This window comes from Xenopus laevis, chromosome 1L, assembly GCF_017654675.1.
Source record: "Xenopus laevis strain J_2021 chromosome 1L, Xenopus_laevis_v10.1, whole genome shotgun sequence".
Classification (NCBI taxonomy): Eukaryota; Metazoa; Chordata; class Amphibia; order Anura; family Pipidae; genus Xenopus; species Xenopus laevis.
This window is the reverse complement of record NC_054371.1, coordinates 139,459,274-139,480,722: the sequence shown is the minus strand read 5'-3', so window position 1 is coordinate 139,480,722 and position 21,449 is coordinate 139,459,274. Positions and strand designations below refer to the sequence as shown.

Below are 21,449 nucleotides of genomic sequence, written 5' to 3'. Positions count from 1 at the left end.
AAGCCGGGCAAGAGGGCAGGCTCGTTGGCGCTGAACTGCGCATGCGCGCGCTTTATCTCGCTGACCGCTGGGGAGAGGTGCACATTGCATTGTGCGGAGGATGCTTGACTTTTGTCTCAAGTGAGGAGGAGAACTAGTTGTCTGTGCTATAACAGCCTGTATCCTGGAATGCTTTTCTGCCCTTTATAAGAACTCCATTGGGTGGCACATGAGAGCCCGAGTGTGTGTGTGTGTGTGTAACAAGCTGAGCCTGCCGAGAGGGATCACTGAGGTGAGTTAATTCCGTGCGCTTCTCTTTGTGCAGATAAGGCTGACTAAAAGTCTCTGTGTAGAACATCCAAGAGGGAGGGGGGGTGGATTGGTTGAGTGAAAGGTGGGTCCTGGTGTGAAGCAGAGCCGGCTGGTGCAGTTAACCGCGCGATCATTCAAGGGGGTGCGTGTTCGATTTAACAAGCTTGGTATATTGCCCTTAAAAGTTATTCCGGGCAGTAGTTAATGGAACCGTAAAATAACCCCCTCCCCTCCATGCTTTTCCCGTGAGCTGTCCCATTTTGTATGGAATCTGCACACACCTGCGCCAGAAAGCCCCAGGGTTCAACCATGGATCATGCAGCAGGTGACGCCGGATCTGACAAAGTCATGTTGGGGGGAGGGGTGATATGGAATAAAATAATTATGTTTCTGTTTGCTGCAAACACCGGCCTGTTTGAACAACTGGGGACAACTATTCAAGCGCTAATGTGAAGAGTTGCCCTTATTTGCTGAGGTGTATGAGAGAAGACCACACTGTGACATGCTTGCTCTAGTCTCAGCCTCAGCACAGTCTTGCTCGGTTTCCCAGGCAAATTAAAGTGAAACTCCACCCAAAAACAGGTACATTAGCATAACATGACAGTATTTGCCATTTTCAGCAACTTTCCAATATACAATCAAAAAATTCTAGTGGTTTTAAAGGTATTTTTCTATTGTGAATGCTTTTGAAAGATTGTTTCAAGACTGCTCTCTCACTCTTAGGCAGACCCGGACTGGCAATCTGTGGGTTCTGGCAAATGCCAAAGGGGCTGCTGTATGGTCCCATAGACAGTCACTATTTAGTGGGCTGGTGGAAGACTATTTGGGCCTCTGTGTACTTGGAATGCCAGGGCCTATTTTGACTCCCAGTCCAGACCTGCTCTTAGGGTAAGGGCACACACTAATATTCAGGGAGATTGTCGCCCGGCGACAAATAGCCTCTTCTTCAGGCGACTAATCTTCCCAAAAAGCCTTCCCATCGGCTAGAATCTAAATTGCCAGTGGGGTGGCACTCGGAACGCTTCGTTTTCCGAAGTTGCCTCACAAGGAAAGTTTGGGCGACTTCAGAAAGTGAAGCGATCCGAGTGCCATCCCATACCTCCCAACTGTCCCTTTTTCAGAGGGACAGTCCCTCTTTTGACAGCTCAACCCGCAGTCCCTCATTTGTACTGGAAAGTCCCTCTTTTCTCCAGCACTGAACAGCCAGAAAAAGAAACAAAGTTTTTCACTTAATTGGCTTTTAGCAGAGAGCCCAGAACAGCTAACAGGTGCAAATAAGGTACTTTGTAACAATTTTGAGACACAAAAACACAGTTTAGATAAGGAGAAATATTTTCAAACTTTCATAACCTGCCAAATTTTGTAAAACCAACATGGTAATTAGGGGGGGTGGTCAAAAAAATTGCTGGGCTATGTGCGGGAAAAAATTTTTTGCCCCTCTTTTCACTTCCAAAATGTTGGGAGGTATGCCATCCAGCCGCCAATTTAGATTCTAGCTGGAGGGAAGGCTTTTTAGGGAGATTAGTCACCTGAAGAAGAGGCGGTTGCCGGGCGACTAAATCTCCCCGAATCTTCCCGTTTGTCGCTGCCCTTAAGGTGGCCATAGATGCACAGATAATATCGTACGAAACAAATGGACAATATTTAGTGCGTGTATGGTGGGAAAAGAGCCGACCCACATCGGCAGAAGACCTGGCTATCGGTCGGCTCATCGATCGGGCTGGACGGAAAATTTTGATCGGATGCCTTTGAAGGCACCCAAACATCGGCTATTGTTAGTGCTGAATTGTCAGATACAGGTAGAATTCTATTGTTTCTACCTGTATATCTGACGATTCAGCTCTATATGTGTGTATTGAAACAAAGATAAGCGACCTGCTCTGCATGGTTGTAGGGAAACCTGAAGCCTAGGAGGTACCTGTACTCTTATGAAACAGAAAAAATACTTATAGGCTTTTATTGAATGTAAGAACAAAATGTATATGTATTTTAAAGGATATATATAAATATATATATATGCATATATATATATATATATGCATATATGCAGAATTCATAGGTCAGGGAATCATTAAATTAAATAGGTACCAAAACACATTCAGAACATTTTATCTTGAACTAAAGCTAGCCATAGATGGGCAGATATATTGTTATGTTCTACGCATGATTGTTCTTTGAAGTCTCCCCATTTACCACTAACCATTCAGATTATATACAATAGTACAAAGAACAAATTAGGCAATATTCTGGCCAAGACAGTACTATTACGAAAGTTATGTCCAAAAATAGTAGTTACAATCTCCCATTGATATAGTCAGAAAGGCAACATATGCAGAGATATTATCGTTAGCCGACATAAATCTTCTAACCTGTCCGATCGACTAAACGTCTGATCATCATGGCATGAAAAATGACGGGACAGTACACACACACACGGTCTGAAAATCTTACGAAACAAAGATTCATAGGACTTTAGCTTTGCGTCTATGGCCAGCTTAAGCAGAAATCAACGTTGAGTTCCCTATCAGAGAGGCTATTTTGTACTGCACATCTTTCAAGCATTGTAATCGGATGCGCCTAACATTGACTCAACTGCTCTCATGCCATTGACCATTGTGACCTCTGATCTGTAGGTATCTGCTTATTCTATCTTAACGTTTACTGACATACTTATTGTGGTTTCCAAAGGAACATTCCTGACTAAAGCAAACACAGAAATACAGTTATTCACTGCTAAATGCACTTGTAAAGTGGTTCACCTTACGGTTAAAGGAACAGTAACATCAAAAAATAAGTGTTTTAAATTAATAAAAATATATTGCAGTGTTGCCCTGCACTGGTAAAGCTGCTGTGTTTGCTTCAGAAACACTACTATAGTTCATATAAATAAGCTGCTGTGTAGCAAAGGGGGCAGCCATTGAAAGTAGAAAAGGCTCAGGTTACACTGCAGATAAAGCAACTTCGGAAATGTATGCCATACCACCGGCAATTTGTATTGGTGGTCATAGGTACAAAAGAAGGGCCACCGTGTTTGCCAAGATGTTGGGACTCGTCTTGAGGGGCTCAGACAACACTGACGTCGGCATATAGAAATAGCTCTGAGGCTTTCCTTTGCTGTAAATTCCAAATGCAAAAGATGTGGCACGTTTAAGTGTATACTGTTCTGTTTATAAAAAGTGCATACACAAGAGTTAAGCTTAAAACAAAATGTTGCAGAGGAATTTGTTCACTGGAATAAATGTGAAGTTGATATAGTAAAACTGCTTAGAATCCAGCATACTTCTGTAGAACTAGGCAATTGCCCCAGTATTTACACACTAGTTAAATAGCTGACTTTTTAAAATTAAAGTGGTAAATTGCAATTATGCATTCATTTTTAAATCATTATTACTCTCACTAGACATTTTACAACTGAGAGTCTAAGCTACTATTTACTTCATTTAGTAGCGGCCCATTTCCTATAGATTTATGTGATCCATGACAGAAGACGTTTAATGAGGCAAGAAAGCCACAAAGAGAAAGCTAAGGGAACACTTTCTAAATACAACAGCATGCATAACGATCTATAATGCCTTGCAAAATTATTCCGAAATTCATGTTATTCATGTTATTGCTAAACAAATCCTACAGCAGGGATCCCCAACTTTTTGAACCCATGAGAACATTCAGAAGTAAAAGGAGTTGGGAAGCAACACTAGCATGAAAAATGTTCTTGGGGTGCCAAATAAGTGCTGTGATTGGCCATGTGGTAGCCCCATGTGGATTGTCAACCTACATTGAGACTCTGTTTGGCAGTGCACCTGGTTTTTATGCAACCAGAACTTAAGCCTCCAAACCTGGAATTCAAAAATAAGCAACTGCTTTGAGACCACTGGGAGCAACATCCAAGGGGTTGGAGAGCAACATGTTGCTCACAAGCTACTGGTTGGGGATCATTGTCCTACAGTGACATTTTTTCCTGTGGTATTTTTATTTCATAGCACCAAAACTGATAATTTAATTTTTTAATTTAACTGCAAAAAAGAAAAATAAATGTAACATGCTATTTGGATTAGTGATGCATGGGTTGAAAATTATTCAACTTACCCTGACCCCAATATAGCCTGCCGTGTCACGATTTCTATGCCCATGCTCAACCCGCCCATATCTGATGTCACTGGGCTGAGTGGGTGTGAATATATAAATAAGAGGTGCTCCGTTTCCATGTCAGAAGTGGGGTTGTGACGGTTCAAGAAGGGGCTGGGCTGGTGGTGAGTATGTGCCGGGATCCGCTGCTTTTAGGCCAACCCATTCATCGCTATTTTGGATAAGTGCTGAATTTCTATACTTTTATATTTTGTAGAGCTGCTTTTTAAAGTGATGACTGCTTTTGTTGATAAGTATATATAGTTTTTATTAGCTGTTATATTGGTGTGTAGGCAGTCATTCCAGGTCATTGTGCCTGATCCTGTGCTTTCAGAATGAGTCAGCCCTTCACAATGGAACTGCTTTCCGATAAGCTATTGTTTCTCCTACTCAATGTAACTGGAAGTTGTAGTAGGACTTTATAAGGATTTTTATTGTTGAGTGCTGCACTCATACCTACTTCTAGAGGAGGGTCATGGGAGCATTCTGTTGGAACAATGGATGCATTTTGAAAAAAATATGTTTTCCAATGACATCTGTATGATGTGCCTGCAGACTCGCTGTCGCTACTGGGTCCAATTTAGTGGCGTGCCCGGTGCAGTCTTATCCCCTTCACCTCCAGTGATGGGAATTTGCATTAATGTGGTAATGATGTTGATACTTGGGGCACAGTGCACAAACAATAGATTCACTATCTGAGCTGTAACTGGATTGTCTGCTCTGTTCTGTACAAATGTTATTGCCAGTATAAATATGCCACTGTGCAGTTTAATGAATTCATGAGAAGTGAATGGTGTTGAGTCAGGGCCGGGCCAGCATGGGCAGGCGCCCCAGGCATCCCGACCTGCCGCGTCGCCCCCTACACTGAGCGCGTGCAGGCACACTGACAAAAGCATCTCAGCGCACGTCACCCTCAATCACTTAGGCGCACGCATGCACACATCACACGCCACGCTCCTGTCATATAGGAGCGTGCATGTGGGCACACAGAGCAGGAATGAAGACCGGACGGAGGTAGGCAGCAGTTAAAGGTACGTGCCGGGCGCCCCCTAAGCTTTGCGCCCTAGGCACGTGCCTACTCTGCCTACCTCTAGTTCCGGCCCTGGGTTGAGTGTCAAAACTTCTGCAAGCTAGATTTTATGAACTGCTATAGTTCTGCTAATGGTTAAGATGGCCATAGACGTGCAGCTATAGCCTTAATATCGGACGAAAGACCGTGCGGTGCTATCTCCCGACCTATCACTAACCATTCAGATTAAATAAAGTAGTAAAAGAACAAATCAGACGATGTTCTGTCACTGACTGAAATTTATGTCTGACAAATGGTATTGGCAGTAGCCCATTGTCAGGGCCCACAATCCTGGGCCTAAAAGGGGGGGCCCGTCTGTGCTGCACTTTTCGAAATAAACGGGCCCCCTTGACAGCGCCTAAGCAGCCGAAGAACCAAAGCCACGAAAGGAGCCGAAGTTGAATCCTAAAGCCGCGAAAAGAACCGAAGCAACAAAAAGGAGTTGAAGTCCTAAAGTCGCAAAAAGATGCGAAGTTTAAGTCAGTTCTACTGAACACCAATTTTTTAGCGCTGATGTCTGTGCAGTCTTTTAACTGTAGTGTGGACGGGGCCTAGGGAGCCCAGAAAATTTTGTTTGTACTGCGCTCCGTGATTTCTAATTGCGGCCCTGCCCATTGATATAGTCAGGTGGGCAATATATGCAGAAATATTATCGTTAGCCAACAAAAATTTCTAACCTGTCCGATTGACTAAACGGCCAATTGAACGACCGATCCAAAAATCATACAATTCAAAACGAAGCGCTTCGAGTGCCATCCCACCGGCAGTTTATATTCTAGCCGGCTGTAGGCAGTCCGGGGAGATTAGTCATTCCGAAGAAGAGGCGATTTATCGCCGGGATACTAAATCTCCCTAAATCTTCGTGTCTGCCCTTACCCTTAATGGGCAAGACATTATTCTGCTGAGAATTAGCTTTCTGCCAAGATTCTGCTGAGAATTAGCTTTCTGCCAAGATTCCAATTTTATCAGTTTAACAGTTTCATTTGCACCTTTCTGTTGTTCATATTTTAACAAGGTGCCGAGACTGCTGGAAAGTAACTCAATAGCATGATGCTACTGCCATCATGCTTCTCTGTAGGTGTAAGCAGTGGTAGATTGGCAGCACTTTGACCAAAAACACTTTTATTGCGAAATATGCAATTACTGATGTTACGTTAACATTGTGTACTACATTCCTATGTATGCTTTTCACGCTCTCTGCCAGTAAAGTGGACTGACGGCCAGTGTGTAGGATGAGTACTTCTGAACAATTCTTTCCACTTGTCAAAAATGTTTGTGGAACTATAGAGCTTAGTGTGATTTTGGCACTGAGGCATATTGAGATAAAGATAACACAAATATTTGGTAGTGGAATCATAAAGGACTTAGCTTCCACTGAAACATTTCTGCTGCTGTAACATGACTGCTAGGATTTTTATAGCAGTGACCATGTTTATATTTCTATGTGTTGAAATGTTTGTAAACATTTATTAAAGTGGTACGGTTGTTACTTAAAAGGGTTGGTTTACCTTTAAATTAACTTTTAGCTCTCCAGTTTGCAAGTTCAGCAGCCTCCCAACTATCCCGTTCTTCGCGGGACAGTTCAGATTTTGAGAACTCAGTCCACAGTCCAGGATTGTTACTGAAATGTCCCGACTTTCTCTTTTATCTCCTTTTCTGAACAGTCTGAAAAAGATACAATGTTTTTAAAACTTAATTGGCTTTGGCAAAGAGCCCAGAGTACATGGCAGGTGCACTAAGATAAATTTGTTATAATTTAAAATAAGCAAAGAAACAACTGTAACAATTTAAGATAAGCAGGTCTCTTGGAGAACTGTGACTTGCAGTTTAAAGGGCAATTCACCTTAATCAAAACTGCATTAACAAATAAAAAAACCACTGAAATGTTTTCAGACTTTCATAAAGTGCCAAATTTAGCAAAATGAACATGGTAATTACGGGGTGTGGCCCACAAGATAGGCATGGTTAAAAAATTTCGGAGCACTGCAAATCTTTGTGTCTCTTTTTATTTCCAAAATGTTGGGAGGTATGATGTGCTTTTATATGATCATGGCTGCATTCACTGTGCGCACAGAATGGCCGCATTCAGGCGTGATACACATTCACATGAAGGTGATACACATGCATTCAGTAGTTCCAAATGACATAGTGAGTAGAAACACCTGTCAAAGCCTGGGCTGCGTTAACTCAGGTGTTCCAGCTTTTGTATGGGCAAGGTAACGCACATTTGGCGATTTAATCTAAGCAAACCCTCTCCTCCAGTGAAGTTTTGATTCAGCTTGGGTGATTTAGGCAGGACAGTCTGCTTTTGGTGTCTCTGTCCTGCACTGCCTGAAGCTGGATGTTAATTTGTCCTTCTTTTGGGCCCTGTCTGTAATTAATGTCGTAAAATACATAAGAGATGACAAGTAAAGGGCAGAAATGAATAAAATAGACATCCATGGTAAATAAGCTACTTCCTTAGTTTGTGCAGTAAGTTAATTTGATTATCCTATGCTGTCCTAGCAAAACTTAATATGAATATTCATGTCTTTATTTTTACTGTATGCATGTATGTAGTATATAAACTGTATGTTTTCATTTCAATAAATTCTAGCCTATAAACATCTCATAAATTATTTTATAATACAAAAAAGCCATGAATATCCTGTAAATTATATCGGTGCTTAATGATGTCATCAGTTATAATCTGAGTTTAGTGATGTTATTTCTGTCACATGACTCACTGAAACTTGTGTATTATAATAAAGTACCCCCTGTTGCAAAATATGAGGATATTAGAAGTCACCTTGGAGTTCCATGACCTGTATAAAAACACCTCGACCTTTGGCCTTGTGCTTTTAAATGGTCATGGAACGCCTCTTTATATTTTACAAGATGGGGTAATTTTATTCACTATATAAACCCACTTGAAAATAGTGATGACCCTTTACTTCCTCCCAAGTAGGCCAGAAGTCTATTCTCCATTTTATTATCTATCCCAGCCTAACCACCTCAAAGGCCTCTAGGCCGCGTGGTCCTACCGCCAACCCACACTACCCCACCAGGCGCAAGCTCCAGAGCACTGAGCAGCTGCGCATCCCCAGTGCTTTCCATAGAGCGGCTGGGCGGCATGCCGCTCCTAATACCGTAATTTGACGCCCTAGGTCCAGACCTTTGTGGCATTGCCACAAATCTGGGCCTGGTGCCACAAAACATTACCACTTTATCCAGTGATGAGGCTGCTCATGTACCAGAAGCCAAAGAAGGCGGTTTGGTCTGATGTCTTGGGCAGCAATACACCAGACTGAAATATGGCCCTTGGGAGGTGAGATGCCATGTAAAGCCTGTAACCAGCTTGTTGGTCGTTAAGTTGCCAAAGAAGTGTATGGCTTCCTAAAATAGCTTTTGCGCAACTTTTGTTATGTGACATTGTTATTCTTATAATTATGAAATGTTGTTGTTCAGATTGCCCCACTTCACTTAAGCTCCCCATAGACGCGTCGATTCTTCTTGCCGAACGACCGATTTTAGGGAAGCCCGACCAATCCTTCGGAATTATTGTGCGGTTAGTGGGATCGTACATCTTACGATTTTTCGGTCGACATCTGTCGGGAAATTGATCGGCCAGGTCAAAAAATCTTTGTCGGTCCCAGTGCAATCTATCTATGTTTGCAGGGCCAAGCAGGCAGCTGTGATCGTATGAATCAAGGATTCGTACGATTTTCGGACCGTGTGTGGAGAGTCCCGACATTTTTCGTTTGGCGGAGATCGGTCGTTTGGTCGATCTGACAGGTTAAAAGATTTCTGTCGGCAGCGGATAATATCTCTGCATGTATTGCTGATCGTACGATTTTCAGAGGGAGACTGTCACTAGCTTTGGTCGGACATAACTTTCATATGATTGCTGTCAGGGGCAGAACATCGGCTGATCTGTTCTTTACAACTTTATTTGGTCGGAATGGTAAGACTTTGATCTGAATGGTTAGTGGCAGGTTGGGAGATGGGAAAGTCCGATCATACATTGATTCGTACGATTGGATCTTTGAGTCTGTGGCCAGCTTAACAGATAACAGCATTATGTTTTACAGAGCTTATCTATCTGCTGTGTAACCTGAGCCTTTTCTCCTTTGAATAGCTGCCCCCATTGCTACACAGCAGCTTGCTTATTTAAACTATAATAGTGTTTCTGAAGCAAACACAGCAGGGCAATAGTGATGTGCGGGCTGGCCCAATACCCGCGCCTGCTGGTCTTCCGGCTTCCTTTTTTTTTAAAGACGCGTGCCTTATTGCCCGCACCTTTTTGTGATGTCATCGGAGAGGCAGTGGCGGGAGGGTCTATAAAAGGAACCTGGAAAGTCGCGCACGGGTTGAGGGAGGGAGGGCGGCTTAGGGTCAGGTGCGGGTTTTACCACATCACTGCATTATATTTTTATTACTTTAAAACACTTGTTTTTTTATGTCACTGTTCCTTTAGGGTAAGGTCACACTGGGCGTTTCAGGGAGATTTAGTCGCCTGGCAACTAATCGCCTCGTCTTTGCGGCGACCAATCTCCCCGAAGGCCTTCCCTCACTCTTGCGCTGGCTAAAATGAAAAATCGCCGCCGCCGCCGCTAAGCACACGTGCCGATTCGTTTTCTGAAGTCGCCCGAAGGTGTTCGGGAGATTGGTCGCTGAAAGACGAGTCGATTAGTCGCCAGGTGACTAACTCTCCCCGAAACGCCCAGTGTGACCTTACCCTTAAACATGCAAGCTGCACCTACCGGTGTTTAAATTCCATGTTGGTTTTTGTCTTCAGTGATGCGATGATCACCCTGGGTGATTTCCCTTGTTTATGCTGGCTACTGCAAATCTGTCGATTTCCAAAGAGAAGAATGAATATAGTTGCGACACGCAACACTGACTTTTTTTTTCATATTGTGATTTTAATAGTAATTACAGATTTTTGTGTTCGCTCCTCTGTGTGTATTTAATTTAGGGGCTACTCAGAATAGAGTCTAATGCAAAACAAAGCTAGATGACAGAATAGATTAGCACTGGGGCAAAATTACAGTGCGATGTGACAGCTGGCTGCTGGTCAAAGTTCTCATGTGGTGTCCTAACTTGGATGAGGAAATGATTAGTCAGGACATCAAAGCACTGCTTGGGTGAATGAATATTTGGCCAAAGACCAGGCTCAGCCTTTAGGTAAATATTCACTCTCCTTTTCATTATGTACTTTCCTAACATGTTGGACAATCAGTGACCTTTGACTTTAATTAAAGCTTCACAGAGCTGTTACCTGCCATTTGGCTAACTTGTACATGATGAAATGATGAATGATTATCATATTGGTGCAAGCAGACTGTAGGGTAGTTCCGTAACCTAGGAATATTATTAAATTTTAAAAGCAGATTGCTTATTTCTTTACATAATTAAATCCGGAATGTTTGAAGTGGACGTACAATTGCCATACTGTGATACACAACCCAGAGCAGTGGATGTTTGTGTGTTGATCAAAGGTCTGGAAATATGTAAATTATTTATCACTCCCTTGGACATTCTCTATATAGGTGGCTGTGTATAAGGTTTTGCTAGACCAAAATGCAGCGCTGCCCTTGGATTCTACTGGAACTATAAATGGAGACTTTTATTACAATAATTTGTGCCATTGAGCCTGTACCACACAATTTACCTTTCCAGTTTCCAAAAGGCATGTCCACTCACCCTCATTTTTTGCAGAACCGGTACCAGATATTGGTCCTACAGGTTGACAATTAGGTCTCTTATATCAGCCAGTATGCTGTGGACTTGGTTTGGAGTCAACAGCTAGTGTCTGCCCATTAATGGTCAGCTTTACTGCCCTAATCATTTAATTCAATATAAATATTAAAGGTATATACTCATGTAATATGATTTTTCCCTGGTGTGCACACGTGATACAGCTTCATGGCACTGATTCCTTGCCTGCGTTTATACACAGGCCGAGAATCAGCCAATCTACTGACCTCACAGAGAGGATTTCTTTGTGTAAATGTGTTATTGTTCATCTTCACTCTGAAATCTGCTCCATTTGTCTGCACTCAGGCTAATGCAGCACTTGAGAGTGCAGACACAGGAGGGAATGGAGGCCAACGGATCAGCTGATTCTCAGCCTGCACATAAACTTAGGACGAGAATTGCTCCTGTGTGGCTGTAGCCTAAATAAATAATTCAGTTCCCTGCTGAAGCAGACATCAGTTTTGAAGAAAAAAGTGGTAAAACATTATTTTTCTTCATTCAATGTTTGCCGTTGCTTCCTTGGGTACAGACAGACCCATCCAAACATGGCTAATGCAAGTAAAAAAGCCTGCTGGCACATACAGTTAGACTCTTTACATGGGGTTAGCTGCTTTTATCTATGAAAATTATTTAATATTTTTACAATAACCTACCTCTCAACTTCACCTTTTCCACTAAACTGGTAAAATGGATAGATAATTGAACTACGAGAGTAGACTGTCAAGGTTGGGGATGTTTTCTCTTTAGAAAAGGTGCTTGTGAGGGGACATGATTACTCTTTAAATGAACATCAGAGGACATTATAGACAGCGGGTAAACTTTTTTTACCATAGAAAAGATTAGTGCACCAGAGACCCACAGGCCTTACTGATGGATAATATACAACTGACCATACATGTTGATGGCCATATACTGCAGCGCCTCTTCCCTTGCTCATATGCTGAATCACCTGCCGACAGGTGACATTTTAAACATGGATAGATCATTGGATTGCACAATGCTATGTTGAAACCAACCTAGAGCTGACATACTGTACATGCCTAGACTGTCATGCTGTGTATTCCAAATCTGGGAATGCATAGCCTATTTAAAATAATGTAATATTAGTGGGTACGTTGTCACAAAGTCACATGCATGTTTTTTTGCATCAAAATTCCACGCGCCAATAAGCAAGTTAAAACTATTAACGTTCAGTGCCCTCCATCATGTTTAGGACAAAGACACATTTACCCCTCTGTTCCTCAGTGTAACATTTTAAATCAAACCATTCAGACGTGATTAAAGTGTACATTCCAGACTTTAATTGAAAGTTATTTGCATACATTTTAGCTTCACCATGTTGAAATGACAACACTTTTTTTTTACATTATTATACATACATGAGAGGGGACTATGTATAAAACGTGTTTTGTGCCTGTGTCATAACAATATTCTACCGGACAACTTGAATAATATCTGATGTACATTAAATAATTAGTCCTCAATATGTTTACTGCAGCCATGTATTCTGGTTTAGGAAATATCTATATCTACTGTTTAACTCCTTGCCTACTGGGGCCCTTGGATCGTGTTATTCTACATATTGCATTACATGTGGCACGGCATAGATCAAAGAGCAACTCGGAAACGAAAAAATTCCACTGCTCTAAGTCAGGCAAGCAGTTAAAATTAAAAGTGTGCAATCTTGTTCTAAAATTCCTCGTGTGTCTTCATTCTTTTGGCTGCATTAACAGGTGAACAGGATGTAGATTTTTATGAGTACTTGAAGCCCTGTTTACTTCCCCAGATTTCACTTTCCAAATATTATTGTGCCAAGTTCACTCAGCAGAATGCTGCTTACTTTCTATTGTTCCCTGACTTTGTTTGAAGGGAAAGATCTGTTACAGGCTGCTCCTGAAAGACTCCATTCACTATGAATGCAAGGTGGGGGTGGGGATAAAATTGCCGTTTCATCAGCTCTGATGTAACATTTCACCAGCAGTTTCTGAATCTCTGCATCAGCTCACTAGCAGAGTCCTTTCAATGTTTTCTTGGGGATACCATGGAAGGAAACTCCCTCGCTTTAGGTACACAGGGTTTTAAAAGTATATTCTATACTTTTGTTGGAATTTGACCCATTACATGTCGAGAATGGTGGATGCTAAGTTTCCAGGTTCCTGTTTCATGTCCAGTCATAAGGGGAGTCTAAAGTAATATATTGACAATTTACTTAATTTTTGAAAATATTAATCATGTTTTTTTTGCACATCAGTTGCTGCACCATAGGTCCCAGGGTTAATTGAAAATGGAGGCCACTTCTTCAATTAGTGTTGCTCTGCACTATTCCTTTCTGTCATTTTACAGCTGTGCTGACAGTCATAGGAGAGAGTTTTCTTTCCTCTGATACAGCACAAGTGTCTTTCAGGGATATCAGCCTCCCCTTATATGAACCTGGTTGGTTTTGGCCATGCCTGTTCTGCGCAGACCAATGCCACCGCCACCAATCCATTATGTTATTTATTCATTTTAAAAATGCATCAATATATGTATGCAGTGGATCCCAGCACCCGTTTAAAGATTACAGTTCAGCTACTTTAATAGAATAAAACATAATCACGTGGTTATAAAACTGTGTAATTCAAAGTTATGGGTAGACTAGAAGGGGCTAAATGTGCCAAGTGCAGTACAGCAGAGGCAGGCTTCCTGCACTTAATCTGGGACTGCCCCAGGGTACTGTCATATTGGAAGGCGGTAATTCAATATAGTAATGAACATCTGTCTCTCCCTGGAATTTGTACTCCTGAAGTCTGTATTCTAGGTATAATTGACGAAGTGGTTCCCTTGCAAAAAACTAGAACTTTACTTCGTTCTATGGTGTTTTATGCAAAAAAGCTAATTATTATGAAATGGATGAGTCCTAATGCCCCCACATTCCAGCAGTGGGTTGATTTAATAAATGTCACCCTTCCACTAATCAAGTTAACCTATAATGCTCGGGGAACTCCTGACAAGTTTGGGAAAATATGGTCCCCTTGGTTGGATGTCAACCCCCAGGTATCGTTGTCAGACAATTAAACTTTGGCTGCAAGCTGCGATATATTGAATTGGTAATGTCAATCACTGTGTTATGATATCACTTGTACCCAGTCTTCTCTGAAAATGCCAAGTACGATTATTATTATTGTTGTTAATTTTTATTGTTTTCTTTTATGTTTAAAATGCAAAAATAAAAACCTTTAAAAAAAAAAAAACATGTAGAAGAGTTTAACATTCATTTGTAAAGAGATGGTAGCTTGAAAAAAATTGTTGTGTAGAGCAGTATCTAAAGTAGCATTGTATTTTATTTAGTTTACTTTTACTTATTCACATTGATTACAGTGGAAAGGCATTTGCAGAAATTCCCTCTATATATAGTTTTATCCTGAAAAGTTACATTAATCATAATAATGGCCTGGCCCAGTTTTTGGAAGAGCAGCCCAGTAGTGATGTGCGGGCCGGGTCGACCCCCGCAACTCTGGCGAGTTCAGACTGACATTCTGTGGGGTGCTGGCAGATTCTGGTTGAGCTCCTATTGCACTCTTCCCCACCTGCAACCTTACTCTGCTGGCATTCAGCCTCCATTTATAGTCCACTCTTCCCCACCTGTGACCTTACTCTGCTGGCATTCAGCCTCCATTTATAGTCCACTCTTCCCCACCTGTGACCTTACTCTGCTGGCATTCAGCCTCCATTTATAGTCCACTCTTCCCCACTTGCGACCTTACTCTGCTGACATTAAGCCTCCTTTTATAGTCTGCTTTTCCCCACCTGCGACCTTACTCTGCTGGCATTCAGCCTCCATTTATAGTCCACTCTTCCCCACCTGCGACCTTACTCTGCTGGCATTCAGCCTCCTTTTATAGTCTGCTTTTCCCCACCTGCGACCTTACTCTGCTGGCATTCAGCCTCCATTTACAGTATAGTACACTCTTCCCCACCTCGAACTAACTCTGCTGACATTCAGCCTCCATTTACAGTATAGTCCACTCTTCCCCACCTCGAACTTACTCTGCTGGCATTCAGCCTCCATTTATAGTCCCAATATTCCCCACCTGTGCCCTTACTCTGCTGGCATTCAGCCTCCATTTATAGTCCAATCTTCCCCACTTGCGACCTTACTCTGCTGGCATTCAGCCTCCATTTATGGTCCAATCTACCCCACCTGTGCCCTTAGTCTGCTGATATTCAGCCTCCATTTATAGTCCACTCTTCCCCACCTGTGACCTTACTCTGCTGGCATTCAGCCTCCATTTAAAGTCACACGTCTGCCCTGCACCACCCCCTTTCATGACATCAGAAATGGGTGGGTTGGCCCGGGTTTATAAATGGAGTTGTTGGGTGTGCTTTGGGAGCGGGCAGGTGTAGGTCATATTTTTGTCAACCCACACATCACTACTGTCCAGATTAGGAAATCTGGACAGAACTGAAATGTGGCTCATAGCACCGCCCCTAGATGTCACTGACCCATCCACAAAACATCACCAGACCTAACCCCAAATGTCGACCACCATGCCTCCCCTCTGCCCGGTGGCAACTCTAAGTGCTAGGGAATATGTTGGCATTATATAAATATTAATATATGGAATAATGTTAACACTATTGTAATATATTAGGATAATAATTGATGACATCACTTTGCATCATTTTGTATTGTGTTTTTTGCACCTTTTTTTGATTTTCCTGATGAAAAAGGCAGTTTTATCGGAAACTTTACTAACACAACTGATTAACACAACGGACGGTGTTAATAAAAAATAAACTCAGTATATAAACTGATCTAATTTCTCTCTCATACTTGTGGTGGTTTAAAATCTGAACCAAAATCAGCAGTGTGTAAACTGCTTTGAAAGATAACACATTCTCAAAAATGTACCTGCATATTAGTGTTTTTTTCTTTTAAACAAAGGTTCACTTTAGGAAGTTAACTTCAAAAAGCAGAGTAAAAATTCAGCCAGAATGAAGCACATGTATTAGATTTCCTTTCACATAAAGCCCAGTGCCATGGTTACTGCAGTCAGTGACACCTTATCGCATCTCCAGTTCAGATCAAATTTCTCTGTCTTTGAAGAAGGCTTTCAGAAAATAATGCCCAGAGACATGCTTGGGAAGGTGTGTGAATAGTTCTTATAGACTTTATACCTAAACATCCAATAGCATCACATTCGATATATGTTAACTAACCAAAATACTTATTCCTACCTAACATTTCCAAGCATTTTTACAACTTACTGTGCAGCTTATACAATAGGTGAAACATACCACACTGGAGACGTACCTAAAATCTCTGCATTCTGAAATATAGTGTTGAAATGAAGCGGTCATGTTAAAATCATAAAGGGGTAACTAATCACAGTTTCTGGTGGTGATAAAACATTGTCTGTTCTTAATTGGGTGTGCGCATGCAATTACCTTTAAAAAAAAGTTCATTTTATTTTTTACCATATACCAAGGGCATTCGTTTTGGGTGCAAATAGTTTCGTAGAAAATGATAATTTTTACAGTGCTGGGTCTCACATGCCAGGACCAAGCTTAACTGACATTAAACTAAGCCCTGGAATTTAAGTTATATGGTATACTGCAAGTTTGGGGAATGTGGTGGTCTGTCTGCTTTTTTCTGTTATAGTCTGCTTTTCTACTCTCATATCCTATTGACTAAAGGCTGTACTAAGTAAGCAGAAAAGCAAATTCTTTTTCCCTTGACTAAATCCTTTAGTAATTATGCTGTATGAGTGATTCGTATTAGCTGAGCTAGAAATTGCCTTGTGGAAATGTTTGAAACAACCATTTATACAACCCATACTTAAGATTTGCTGCCCTGGAAGCTGAAGGTTTTTTTTATTTGAAATATTTTTAAGATTTTGGCCGCTTGCCATGCACTGTACTACAATTAGATGCCAGCATAATCCTCCCAGCAATTAATGAATCCACAGATGGAGAGCCTTTGTTTGTGTGGTCACTTAGAAAATATAAAGGACAACTTAGAAGGCACCATAAATCTTAGAGAACAGAAAAGAAATGCACAGAGCAAATTTCCTGTGCCATGAATGGAGCTAGTTTTATTTGTTTCATTGTGAGGAAACCTTGTTTTTTTTTTTCCTTAGAAAAAAATAGCAATGATAAAACTTTCATCAAAGGCCAAAAAAATGTGATCCCAGAGTAAAGTTACCTTAGCAACTTTATAGTGTTCTCTGTGCATTTTTATCACTAAATCCCCTGTAGCTGCAGCTACAGAAAGGAATTCTAATGCTTTTATATATGATGTAAAACATTTTTTGAATGTTAGGGCTCTCTTGACTTTCTAATTGATGGCCTCCTTTTTAAAGCCATTTGGTAAACAACAGTGAATTAAGCATGTCACTGTCAATTTACAAGCCCTGCATATGTGTAGGTCTTAATGGTACCCTCAGGCATTCACTTTTTATGTGTTTGTGCAAGAAATCAGTGCCGGTATTTTGTGTGTTTGTGCTATCTTTCAATTGCATTTGGCAAAACATTTACTTTTTTTTTAGTATGAATTTTAATGCTCTGAAAATATAATATTGCTTTAATAATTTTAATATCAAGATCAGGGATTGCTGGAACAAAAATAAAGCATTTGGTTTGCAGATATTTAAATATCCATTCAAATTCATTTCTGGGTTGATAAAATGCTATTCTTTTCATTTACCTGCACAAAGTCGTTTGTTGATTCTTGACTGATGCATATCTTATTTTCATAAAATGTAATGTACTCAACTAGTCAGAAGTATAACAACCAATTGCCTGATTTTGTTTCTGAATTATATACGTATTGCTAATAGATTTCTATGCAGTGCAACGTTTATCGTCATGAATGAAAACTTTTCTGCGTTGATTGGATTAGTGTTAATGATGTCATAGGTGATTAGAATAATTTACATTTATATTTTTTTAATTTACCTTCACAGAATGAAAAAAAGAGTTGATAGATCACACACGGAAGACTGAATGAGTAAGAATCTTTATGCATCAAATTGCTGAATAATTTTATTTTGATGTAAAAGTTGTTCATTACATTTTTGTACTCCTTTACCCACTGGTGGTCTAGTCCTAGCTCCATTATTGCCTCACCAAACATAAAATCTGTACTGCCCAGAGGGTATTTAGTTTGTAAGGATTGTCACTTAAGCTGACCATAGACTGAAAGATCCGATCGTACAAATCCTCAATTCGTACGATTTTTGGACCATGTGTGGAGAGTCCCAACATTTTTCGCCCCATGGAGATCGGTCATTTGGACGATCGGCCAGGTTAAAAAATTTCTGTCGGCTGTCGATAATATCTCTGCATGTATTGCCGATCGGATGATATTCAGTGTGGGACTGTCACCAGCTTTTGACGGACATAACGTTCGTACGATTGCTGTCCGGGGCAGAACATCAGCTGATCTGTTCTTTTTCTACTTTATTTGATCTGAAAGGTTAGTGGCAGGCCGGAGATGGGAAAGTCTGATTGTTTAAATGGCAGTGTCTTTCTTACTTGTATATTTGTTCCTTGGGGACAGACTGGGACTTTTGGCTGCTACTACTCAGTGCCACATGAGTAGGGTTGCCACCTGGTCTGTAAAAATGATTCTTGTTGCCAATGTGATAAATAGGGAAAAATTAAAAAAAATATAGGAAGGACCTGGATTTTTTACGGAAAAGGTGGAACCCTACACTTGAGGAAAGGTAACACAGTCATGCAGAATGATTATCTCTTAAGTTGGTAGATATTGTTTGTTAAATCAATGGTGAGACCAAGGGGGTGAGCATGATAAATGTGGGGGCTTCTAGCTTTTGGAAAAACTAGGAATGCACAGAATCATTTCTGTATTCTATTGAATATTGAATCTTCCAATAAAAGATTTGGGCAAATACCAAAATAAAATTCTCTCATGTTGAAGTGACAAGGTGTTAAGCACTCTGCAATTTGTTAAACCACCAATTTTATGTTCATAGCTTTGTAACTAAAGACCCCTGTTACAAAAAAAAATGTTTCTGCCTTTATGTGCAAACTTGTATTGGCAGTGGAAAGCATAATGGGAGATGATGGGGCTGTAATAATAGTACTGGACCCAGGTTGAGAAATCTGGTTTAATTATACAAAAATTCAACCAGATCATTATTTTATACATTCCTTTAACTTAATGGAAACTTGTCTTTTAATTTTCAAAACGGCATCTTTCCCATTTCAGGCCAAAGGCACAAAAGATATTTGTGCATAGTTTTTGCAGGGTTGTTTTAGAAAGCTGTCTAATTGGATAGTCTACACAGTATTTGATGAAAAATAACTGTAAACATTGCAGAAAAATTTAATATTCTCTGTTTTTAAGTTTTATTGTATTTACTGTTTTTAGAAGAGCAGGATGTGATCCATGTAATGTTTTCACCTGCCTTTTGTTTAGCTCTGAAATGCTTCATTTTTTATTAATGAGATTTAATTATCTTACTACATTTTTTATTAAAGAAAAGACCAATGAAACAGAAATATTTCTAATAAAGTAAAAAAATAAGGCTTCATGCACACTTTCTACAGATCTATGCCCAGAAAAATCTGCAACACAATGAACATATTGCAGTATCATTCTTAAATACAGAGTATTAAGTAGTTTGCATTTTTCGTTTTTGTCCACAACTGCTTCAGTTAAAAAAACAAAACAAAACCTAGATCATATGGGAGACTCTATTATATATACATAAATTAGTGAAAGGCAGATGGTTAAGGCAAAGACCTAGGGTCTTTGCTAGGGTGTGCAGGCCTCGCATGTGTTCAGTTGCGAAGACTTGAAAAGACTTGACCAGGAATTATTCATGGTCTATGAAATAATTTCAAAGGACCTTTACTAAGGCCTATTACATACAGACACAGACTATGGGGAAATGTGATCAAACTCATAAACAAAGAAATAATTTGCAGAAATAAGAAATATTTGCATTTTGCACTGTAATATTCATTATAAAATTATTACATTGTGAGTTTTTGTTGTGCCTAGTCAATTTTTTAAGACCATTTTTAAGTGTATAATTTCAGTACAAAAACAAACCGTCGCGCATTGTTGCAAATTAAAAAAATTAGCAATCTTTTTTTCCATTGGTGCACATTAAAGGGCTCCTATCATAGGAAAATAGTTTCCCCCACCAGAGGTGCAGGCTAATAGTCCATTCCTACGATTGGGGCCAACAGTACTATTTTGTCCAAAAATTGCTTGTAGCAAGTGCTATGCCGCTTGACCGAGGAGGGAGATCCCGGTTCAGGTGGACGGAACGGGACTGTAAGCATGGCACAATAAACTCACAATGACCATTGCACCGGTGGGCCTTTGGCATCAGGATTGTGTTGTCCCTTAGGTGGACACAAAGCAGCTGATGGTAGGCCATTCTGTAGATTAAACGGGGGAGTTTTTGTGAATGCTTATTTGTTGTCCTATCCTGGTAGCCCAGTGTGAAGACTGGGATGCTCTATTAAGTGAGTGTTTGTTTGGTTATTCTGACCACATGGTGTATCCCAACAAAAGGGGACTTGAACCCCAAAAAATGCACTCCTCCATATCTGAAATATCCTGGGTATAGCTAAGGTTGTCATGTGGCTGCTGTTTTAACAGGCAGGACAGTGATACCGTATGTCAATGTTATTTAAAGGGAAGTGTATGTTTTTCCAGAATAGGCAGCAACCCTAGGTACAATGTTGCGTAAACTGAATAGTGTTGTGTAAAAATGAACAATGTTATTGTCTGTCTCGTACACTAGAACTAAAGGTCCTAGGTCAAGACCAAATGACATAAAGAGATTATATTACTCACGCCATGTTTTGGATTGAAAGATAATAATGCTAGTCATTACACTTGAAGCATTCAAATGGTTAACCCCACTGGGGATACATTCAGCCCTTACAAACTGGACAGACAAGTGCTTGAAGGCACCACTTAGTGTCGCCATCAATCATTCTGCAGCCTATTTCCATAAGATCTTTCTTTGTTAGCAGTCTCTGTGTGTTTTTAGTGACTCATTTTGTTCATCCTCAGAAGTGGACAAAATAAGCAAACATGGCACGCAAAGGTCAGCTTTAGTTTTGATTTATTTGCCTTGATTGCTTTGTTCAAAAATATTATTTGAGGTAGGAGAGAGAGCGCGCAGAAATTATTTTCATAGCAGCAGTATAGCACATTAAAAGAAAACAGTAGAAGCACAAAATTGCTATTCGAGAGTAG

At 40.5% G+C, this 21,449-nt stretch overlaps 1 protein-coding gene across 4 annotated transcripts in view; it reads left to right on the top strand.

Annotated features, from left to right (window-relative positions):
- Positions 1–21,449, top strand: part of kank1.L (KN motif and ankyrin repeat domains 1 L homeolog) — a 101,906-nt gene continuing 80,457 nt past the window's right edge. Inside the window, 2 exon segments of one of the 4 annotated variants that reach the window (NM_001093000.1) lie at positions 77–271; positions 18,169–18,212. The gene's annotated coding sequence lies outside the window, so the exon portion shown is untranslated. 4 annotated transcript variants of the gene reach the window in all.